This window comes from Halyomorpha halys, unplaced genomic scaffold (assembly GCF_000696795.3).
Source record: "Halyomorpha halys isolate HHAL.00 unplaced genomic scaffold, Hhal_1.1 Scaffold312.1, whole genome shotgun sequence".
Lineage (NCBI taxonomy): Eukaryota > Metazoa > Arthropoda > Insecta > Hemiptera > Pentatomidae > Halyomorpha > Halyomorpha halys.
Genome location: NW_027105402.1, coordinates 699,404 through 707,534, shown reverse-complemented (window position 1 = coordinate 707,534; position 8,131 = coordinate 699,404). Strand labels below are relative to the sequence as shown.

The 8,131-nt window shown below is 29.3% G+C and overlaps 1 protein-coding gene and 1 long non-coding RNA gene across 5 annotated transcripts in view; one reads left to right on the top strand and one right to left on the bottom strand.

The window, feature by feature from the left end:
- Window positions 1–8,131, top strand: part of LOC106681143 (uncharacterized) — a 79,082-nt gene that overhangs the window by 4,325 nt on the left and 66,626 nt on the right. The window lies entirely within an intron of this gene.
- Window positions 1–8,131, bottom strand: part of LOC106681146 (uncharacterized) — a 693,797-nt gene that overhangs the window by 639,329 nt on the left and 46,337 nt on the right. For 3 of the 4 annotated variants that reach the window (XR_010844430.1, XR_002945592.2, XR_010844431.1), the window contains exons 2-3: window positions 7,674–7,758; window positions 372–444 (exon numbers count right to left, since the gene is read on the bottom strand). This is a non-coding gene — a long non-coding RNA (uncharacterized lncRNA). Of the gene's footprint in view, window positions 1–371; window positions 825–7,673; window positions 7,759–8,131 lie in introns of those variants that run through there. The other variant, XR_010844428.1, reaches the window with a different exon arrangement.

The window sequence follows — 8,131 nt, the reverse complement described above, 5'->3', positions numbered from 1 at the left end:
TATGTTGTCACAATATAAAATTAATCTTTGGAAGAAAATAAAATAATTAGTTGTTTGAATTTTTTGTTTTAAAATAACAGGCATGTTTTAAAATTGCATACTTATTTTCTAACTAGTGAGAGAAAAAGAGAGACAAAAATTAATGTTTCGCTAAATAGGCTTCATTGTGACAAAAAATAAGATAAGATCACATAAAAGCAGATCAAAGTCAGCACAATTCAGATTATAAGTACAAAAATAACAAAAAACCTGTGAAAAGTGTTGTAATATATTTATCAAATGAAGCATGTAATAAATTTTTAATATACAAATGTTGAATAAAAGTAAACAGAGAAATAAAATAAAAAATAATAATGTGACATGCAACTCACCCTTGATTCTCCAGAGGTGACGGTAACTTCTTTCTTGAAGATCATTATCTGGCAGGCATTTAAACCTAGCACACTTTGAAACACAAGAAACTAGATGTCCATAGCCATAACAAAGAAAATGCACTAGAATCTACACCTTTAAATATCACTGTAATTACACCTTTAAATATAAAAATAAATGCACTGAGCATACTTGAACCGCACCAGACAGACGAATAGAAATTAAGCCAGCAAGATTTATTCATATTATATATGAAAATATATAATATATTTAATAAAATATATTATATATATTATGAATAAATCTAGACCTATAAATAAAGAAATAAAATCTAGACCACTACACTGTACCTTAATTACTTAATAACAGAATCAAAATAATTCTGAAAGATTCAGTTTATCTTTTAAGAAGAGTATAACTTAATATTTGAAGGGTGCTGAGAAAAAATTACTAAAGTCATTTTATCAAATTTTAGTAATCAGTTCCATCTATTAGAATTTAATAAAAGCTTCCTATGGAGGTATTATAATTAGTATAAATGTATGTTTGTAATACATTAGATAAAATAAACAGATTTGTTGGTATTAAGAAGAAACTGATAAAGAAGAGATAGAAGTAGGTTACTCTACTGTATTATATAAAACAAAAAGTATAAAATGTAACTCTGGTCATTTTGCCCCTGTTTTGTTCAATTTAATTCAACAAAATATTTACAATATTTCCTCATAAAATTACCAAATCTTTATTTCTAACAAATGCACAGGAAATGGAAAACATATACATAAATAAATAAAATTATAAAAGCAGGTTTAACTTAAACTAATTATAAAAACTACTACTCATGATCTTTTCTTATACAAACTTTATGTATTTAATTAACTCTAAGATAAAGAAATGCATTCAAAAGTAAATAAAACATAGTTAACAACTATTTATTTGCCAATGTTTTGCCCCACTTTGTAGACCTTCATCAGGGCTGATAAGACACAAAAAAAAACTACAAATATCTTGATATTGTAGGATAATATACAAAAAAGTAAATTAAGGTCGGGTAAAAATTACGTAAATATAAGTGAAAAAAAAATTATTTACAAATGAACAAAAAGAAGAAATAAAAGTAGTTATAGCATAAAATAGACAATGATAAGTATATATACATTAAAAAAAGATTAATATCGTCAGTTTAGAAGAGGACTGTCACAACTCAAAATAATTCATTTTTATGTTTTCATAATGAAACCTCTGCAATTTGACTGCCCCATCCAGCAGGTGCAGAAAGAATTAAAACTTGTAACTCTCTTCCACATGAAAATATAAACAAATTGTAGTCGTTTCATCATGAAAACATAAAAATGAATTTTGAGTTGTGACGGTCTTCTTCAAAACTGATGATATACAGATAGAAAATATAGTTAGGATAATACAATGAATACAACTTCATATCAATTACTTATTTTACATTTATTGTATTATAGCTATGTTGAATTCATTTTATTATCTTAACAAATCTTCTATCTGTATATGACTTTTTTATTTAAATGGATATATATATATATATATATATATATATATATATACATACATAAGTTATGTATTCTATCGCTTAATTTATATTTATGTTTCATGAAAATATTTGTAGTTGTTTTTATATCTTTTTAGCACTGATGGAACTCTACAAAGTGGGATGAAACGTTGGCAAATAAATAGTTGTTAACTATTTTTTTGTTTCCTTTTGAATCCACCACTGACCAGTTTCTTCATAATTTAAAACTAATTTTAATTTGAGTGTTAGTAAAGAGGAAAAAAAGCAACTTTTAAACCAATGATAAAATAAACTTATAATAAATGACATCTCACACCATACTACTTAGTGTGATGTGAGGTGTCATTTATCTACTATGGCATTCTTTCTCTCACAGGTAATAATAATAAATACTTTTCATTTTGAATTAATTTTCATCCTATTGTATGTGGCTGAAGCATATAGATGATTAAGATATTATTCCCATCCATATTTAATCACTGACATGTTGCATAGTGGACATCTCAGAGAGTACCTCCTGTGCCCCTCCAATTGAGGTTATTTTGGAGTTCATGTAATGTCATTAAGTGAAAATAAGCCATTTCCTTAGTTCAATTAAGATGGCAAGTTTTACTAGTATCTTCCACTTCTTCTCTTCCGCTTGGACTTTGTGATCGATGTTTGGCTTGACTTTACATTGAGAACGTAAAATAGTCTTCATTGTCCTCTAAGTCAATGTTTTAACAGGATGTTTCTCTGCATAATCAGGCTTTGGCAACTTGTTAGCTTGCTCATTACCACACCTATCAACATGACCAGTTATCTATTGCAGAGCTATTATCTTTCCACTTTTGCCCACAAAAGGTTCTGGAAGACTTCAGCAGCAATGTGCTTTGGGCCCTGCATTGTTTTACCCAACTACACCATTTCTACATTTAAACAGTTTGTCTAATCATGAAAATATTTAGTTACAACAAGTAGAGTAATAATCAAGAAAATTAATTTTATATTGAGGTACATTAAAATTCTCTCTAAAACTAAGAATTCACATAAATATGATGCACTACCAAGGTAAGTCAATCAGGTATCTGATATAAGTTAATCTGATAAAGCATTTCCTCTATTTTTGAGAGGAAAGTGTATTAAACTTTAATCTATGATTTGATTTACAATAAACCAGTAATTCTTTCATCCCGCAAGTTTTTCATCTGATTTCTCTCCCCTATCATAAACTGGCGTGAGGCCTGCTTGGAGTTTCATAGCTCCAATAGGGAGTCAACTTCAATTCACCAGCAAATATCCATAAGAACTAGTTTTATAGTTAGCCTAATCTTTCTTGAAATGATTTAGAGGACCGAAATTTCTACACCATACTTATCATTACAGATCAAGAAAAGAATTATTTTTTAATTAATTAATTTTGCTACTAATAGTTTTTTTCGTAATGTATTAAGATCATATAAAAATATGATGTTTTTACCCTGCACAATTTGATCATTGATTATAGCTTATAAATAAGACATCAGCAAATATTAGTTAGTCAATATATTAGTACTTTCATCTCATAAGTTTTTCAGATAAATAAACCACAGATTTCTCTCGCCTATCCTAAAATGGCTTGAGGCCTGCTTAGAGTTTCACAGATCCAATGGGAGTCAACTTCAATTCACCAGCAATTATCCATAAGATCAAGTTTTGTGTTGATAAACATTTAAGGTTTGATTGTACCTGATTTGAAGCATAATTTGCTCTCAATTGGTAAAATGACAGGTAAAGGTGTCAAAGTCATTATTGAATAATATAAAATGATTTAATATTTGAAAAATATTAAATTATATTGCGATTTTACACATAGTTAGAAAATCTTAAAATTTGGCACAACCAAAATTAATGATAAAGCATTTCAGTCCAGTACTACAGGTCAAAGTTCTACAAAACAAAATACTACAGATAAAAATCTATGGTATCAAAGGCTTGGACATTTGAATAGAGGTGACTTAAAAGCATTACAACTTCCTTTTAATTAATCAGTTTGTCCTAGCTGTATCACAGCAAAGGCTTCCAGGCAACCATTCTATCGTCAAGAAAGGAAATCTTGTCAAATTGGGGATCTGATTCATTCTGATATTTATGGACCCATCACCCCACCTACATCAGAAGGTCATAAATATATCCAGGTATTTTTGGATGATTTTTTTCATTTTGTGGTAGCAAAACTATTGAAAAGTAAGAATGGAGCAGAAAATAATTTAAAGGAATATATTACAGAAACTGAAAGGCAGCATAATATTAAAATTAGACGTTTAAGACTAGAGAATGGTGGTGAATGTACGTCCAACTAATTTAAATATTTTTGTAGACAAAATAGAATCAAATTGGAGTATACTAAGCCTTACAGTAGTCAAAGTAAAGGTAAAACTGAAAGAATGAATCTGACATTATTTAAAATGGTATAAACAAAAATTGTTGATTTCGGAATACCAAAATCTCTAGGGAAGTAGCTGTAAAATGTTCTGCATATGAATTAAATAGGTCACCTTCAAGTACACTCGATAATAATAAAACACCTTCATTAATTTGGAATGGCCGAAATGATTTATCAAAATTAAGAATTTTTGGAAGCTGTGCATGGAATTCTCTATTACCAAGGAAAAGTAAACTTAATCTAAGTACGCGTAGAGCAGTTATGTTTGGATACTGTGGTGGTGGTTATAGACTTTATGTTAGAGGAGAAAGAAAAGTCATAAGGTCACATGATATTGTATTTGATGAAGGTTTAGTAGAATTTAAAAGTATGAATAATAAAGAAGCAGACAAGGACAAACTAGGAAAATAGAGATATGACAATTCAAATGAAGAAACTCAGGAAAATGAAGACAACTCAGAAAATTTCACTTGTGAAAATGCCCAAGGTAAAGAATCAAGAAAACATTTGGAAGAAGAAATTTTAGAAAATCAGAATGAACAAGAAGAATGAGTTCAAGAAAAAGAGAAAACAAAAGAAAAATTGCCCAACTTTCAAGACTACATATTATATGAAGCATACGCTATGCTCCCAGCTGAAGGTACTCCTACAACATTTAGGGAAGCTAACCAATCTTGCATGGCTATCTCTACAATGGATGCCAAATATATGCCTGTCAGTGTTGCTGCTGCAGAACTCACCAGTCTTAGAGGTATTGGGTGTGAGTTCAGAGCCAATAATTCTGATAATAGTGCCAGGGGTGTTAATTTATAAATTGATAATAAAAGTGCGATAGCTATGATAAATTCAAAATTCAAAACGGGCTAGACATATAGATGTTCGTTTTCATTTCATAAAAGAATTAGTTAGTGAAAAGGTAATAAATGTTGAGTATGTTAACACCTATAATAATGTTGCAGATTTACTAACAAAATCATTATGTAAAGAAAAATTTGTTAAATTCAGAGATATAGCATTAAATGCAAAAATAATTAATGTTTGCGATTGAATCTTTACTTATGTGAATTTTGAATTGTGTAAAGCTTTAATCAAGAAGGTGTGTTAGGATTAATTATTTGAATGATTATATTTAGTCAACACCGTTATTGGCAACACTAATCCAGATAGTTGGGGGTTAGTCCCCCACTTTTAACCACGCTCTGCTACCATGTGCTAGTGTATTCTTATTAAACTTCTTACTAAACTTAAACTGTGTTATCTTTATTACATAACCTATTATTCACACTTCTTACCTAAGCTATTCAATGCAATTTGCTCTCCTTAAAATAACCCATGATATCTAAAAATGCCATTGGACACTATGCTTGCCCTTTCAGACTGTTCTAAAGGCTTTTGTTACAGGTGACCATAACATTCTTCGGACTTAAGTCTTTATCGTCAGATTGGTCCTAGTACGTAGTTGTCCCAGATCGACCTTTATCTGTGACACTGTTTTTCTCTTATGGTGTCCCTCATGGTTCATCACTATCCCTCACCCCATTGGCCATCAGCTCCTATGACTGATGATTTCCGAATTTACCAGTCCTTTCCACCATCTGAACTACCAATAACCATGAAAAAACTTCAAGATGACTTGAATTGACTTAGTCGCTAAATTAAAATAGGCTTAAGTCAATAATTCAAAACAAGCTTAAGCTGAATGCAGATAACACTAAGGTTGTTGTAATAGGTTCTAATTACCTACTTAAAACCTAAACAAAAACCCAACTCTAATCCTAAACAATAATTCCATAAAATTCTATCCAACCATCAAAAACCTCAGAAACACATTTGGGCAAATTATTTTCTGGAAAATCAATACCTCCTATCTTACCTTGTTCACTTCAAAGCGACGAAATTACCTTTGCCACTTTTTGAAACCTGCTGGCTCTTTGATGTTCCCCTACTTTTACTATTGTTACACAGTATATTGGGTGTCTCTGGGAAACTCAAGACTAAACTAAAATTTATAATTAATGGTATAGTACAATTTATCTTTGGGATCACCAGAAACACATCTATCTCTCAATATTATGAAGAGTTGAAGAGGCTTTATCCTTCCTATCATCGAAAGTATTACTTGGCATCCTACCTCTACAAAGTTATCCAATCCCACTGTCCATCATACATCTGTGACCTTCTTCAATAAAAATTCTTCATTCATTCTGGCAATACCTGTACTTGGTATTCAGATTAATAAAAAAAATCCTATTGAATCGTTGTTTTTGACAGATCATTCATTATCAGATCATCCTCCTGATAGAATTCCCTACTTCCATTTGTGACTCCACTACACCACTCCACCTTCAAATCCTGCCTATTTCTTCATTTTTTTTCACTCATTCATCAGAACTACTATTCTATTCTATTTCTATTATAAATTGATTTCTTTAATATTCTTTTTAAATATGAAAATTAACATTATTTGTTTTTTTTTTACTATTATCATAAGAAGTTACATTTTGATTTAATATTATTCCATTTTTATTATTTTATCTTGATATGTTGATTTCTAGTATTTTTTTTCTATTCTAAGCCATTAAAGCTCGATGGGCTGGAATAACGTTATATGTTACAATTTTTTAATCTATTGCTTTTTTACTTCATCATGTAAATCAAACTATTACTTAAAGAATACAGTTTATGATTCAGTGATAATAAAGCTGAAAGTATTGGTATAACATTGTATGTGATACAAAGGACATTAATAAAATGAAATAAGAATTAGACATTATTTGGTCAGTCCTGCATAATTTGAAAATTGTCACATATGTTATTCCAATCCATGTTATAATTACAAAATATCTCCATTGAAATTTCCAAATTTGTCACATTTTGGATAATTTATCTTAATACAAAACCAGGTCTTAAATCTAGTATTGTTCTACATGCCAAAAATCTAGTTATTCTAAAACTAAAAAAGATGAAATAAATGGAATTAATGACACAGTACTTTATATATTCATGAAGTATCCTTAAAAAATTCAATTATTGCATTATTAAAAAATCGAATTGTAAATATAATAGCAACACTTTCTTACCACTAAGATCATAATTTTAAGTATATTTTGAATAATTAAACAACTAACTTCATTAAAAATTGATCTCATACAGTATTTAGGAACAGAGCAGTGGACTAGCTGAAGTTATTTTAAAATAAACATCTCTTGCAACTTTAAATCTCCAATAATAGTACTATAACCTTACTTTAAATACTGTTTAAATATTAATTAATTATTGTAATTGCTAAAAATCTCTAGATGAGAAAGAGTAAATAGCAATGATTGAGAAATTAATATAATCAAAATACTGTACTGGTGCCAGCTCGACTGTTTCCTATTTTGTCTCTGTATCTTCTGATTCACGTCTTAGTGTAATAGGAACCACCATGGTCTCTTCCCTGTAACAGAAAACACTAAAAACACCTTATGAAGAAATAAAAATATTAACAATAGGAATTATCTAGTAGCTCAGGAGGTCAAGTGAGTTGGTGTGAGGACCCTATCCCCAAGGATCATACTGTTCCAAAACAGTATTTAAAGTATTTTAGCAAGACATATATTCATTGATGACATTCAGCTTTAAATTTACATCTTAAAAAGATATCAACACTTCCTCAAATATTAAATCCAACAAATACAAATACAAATAGATATCTAGGTTTTTGAGGTAGTATATATCCATTTTTATGTAATATTTTTTTTTCTATTTCCATATAAATCAAGTTTCTTAAAATCATTTTTTTTTTTGGATATATGTTAGTATATCTAACT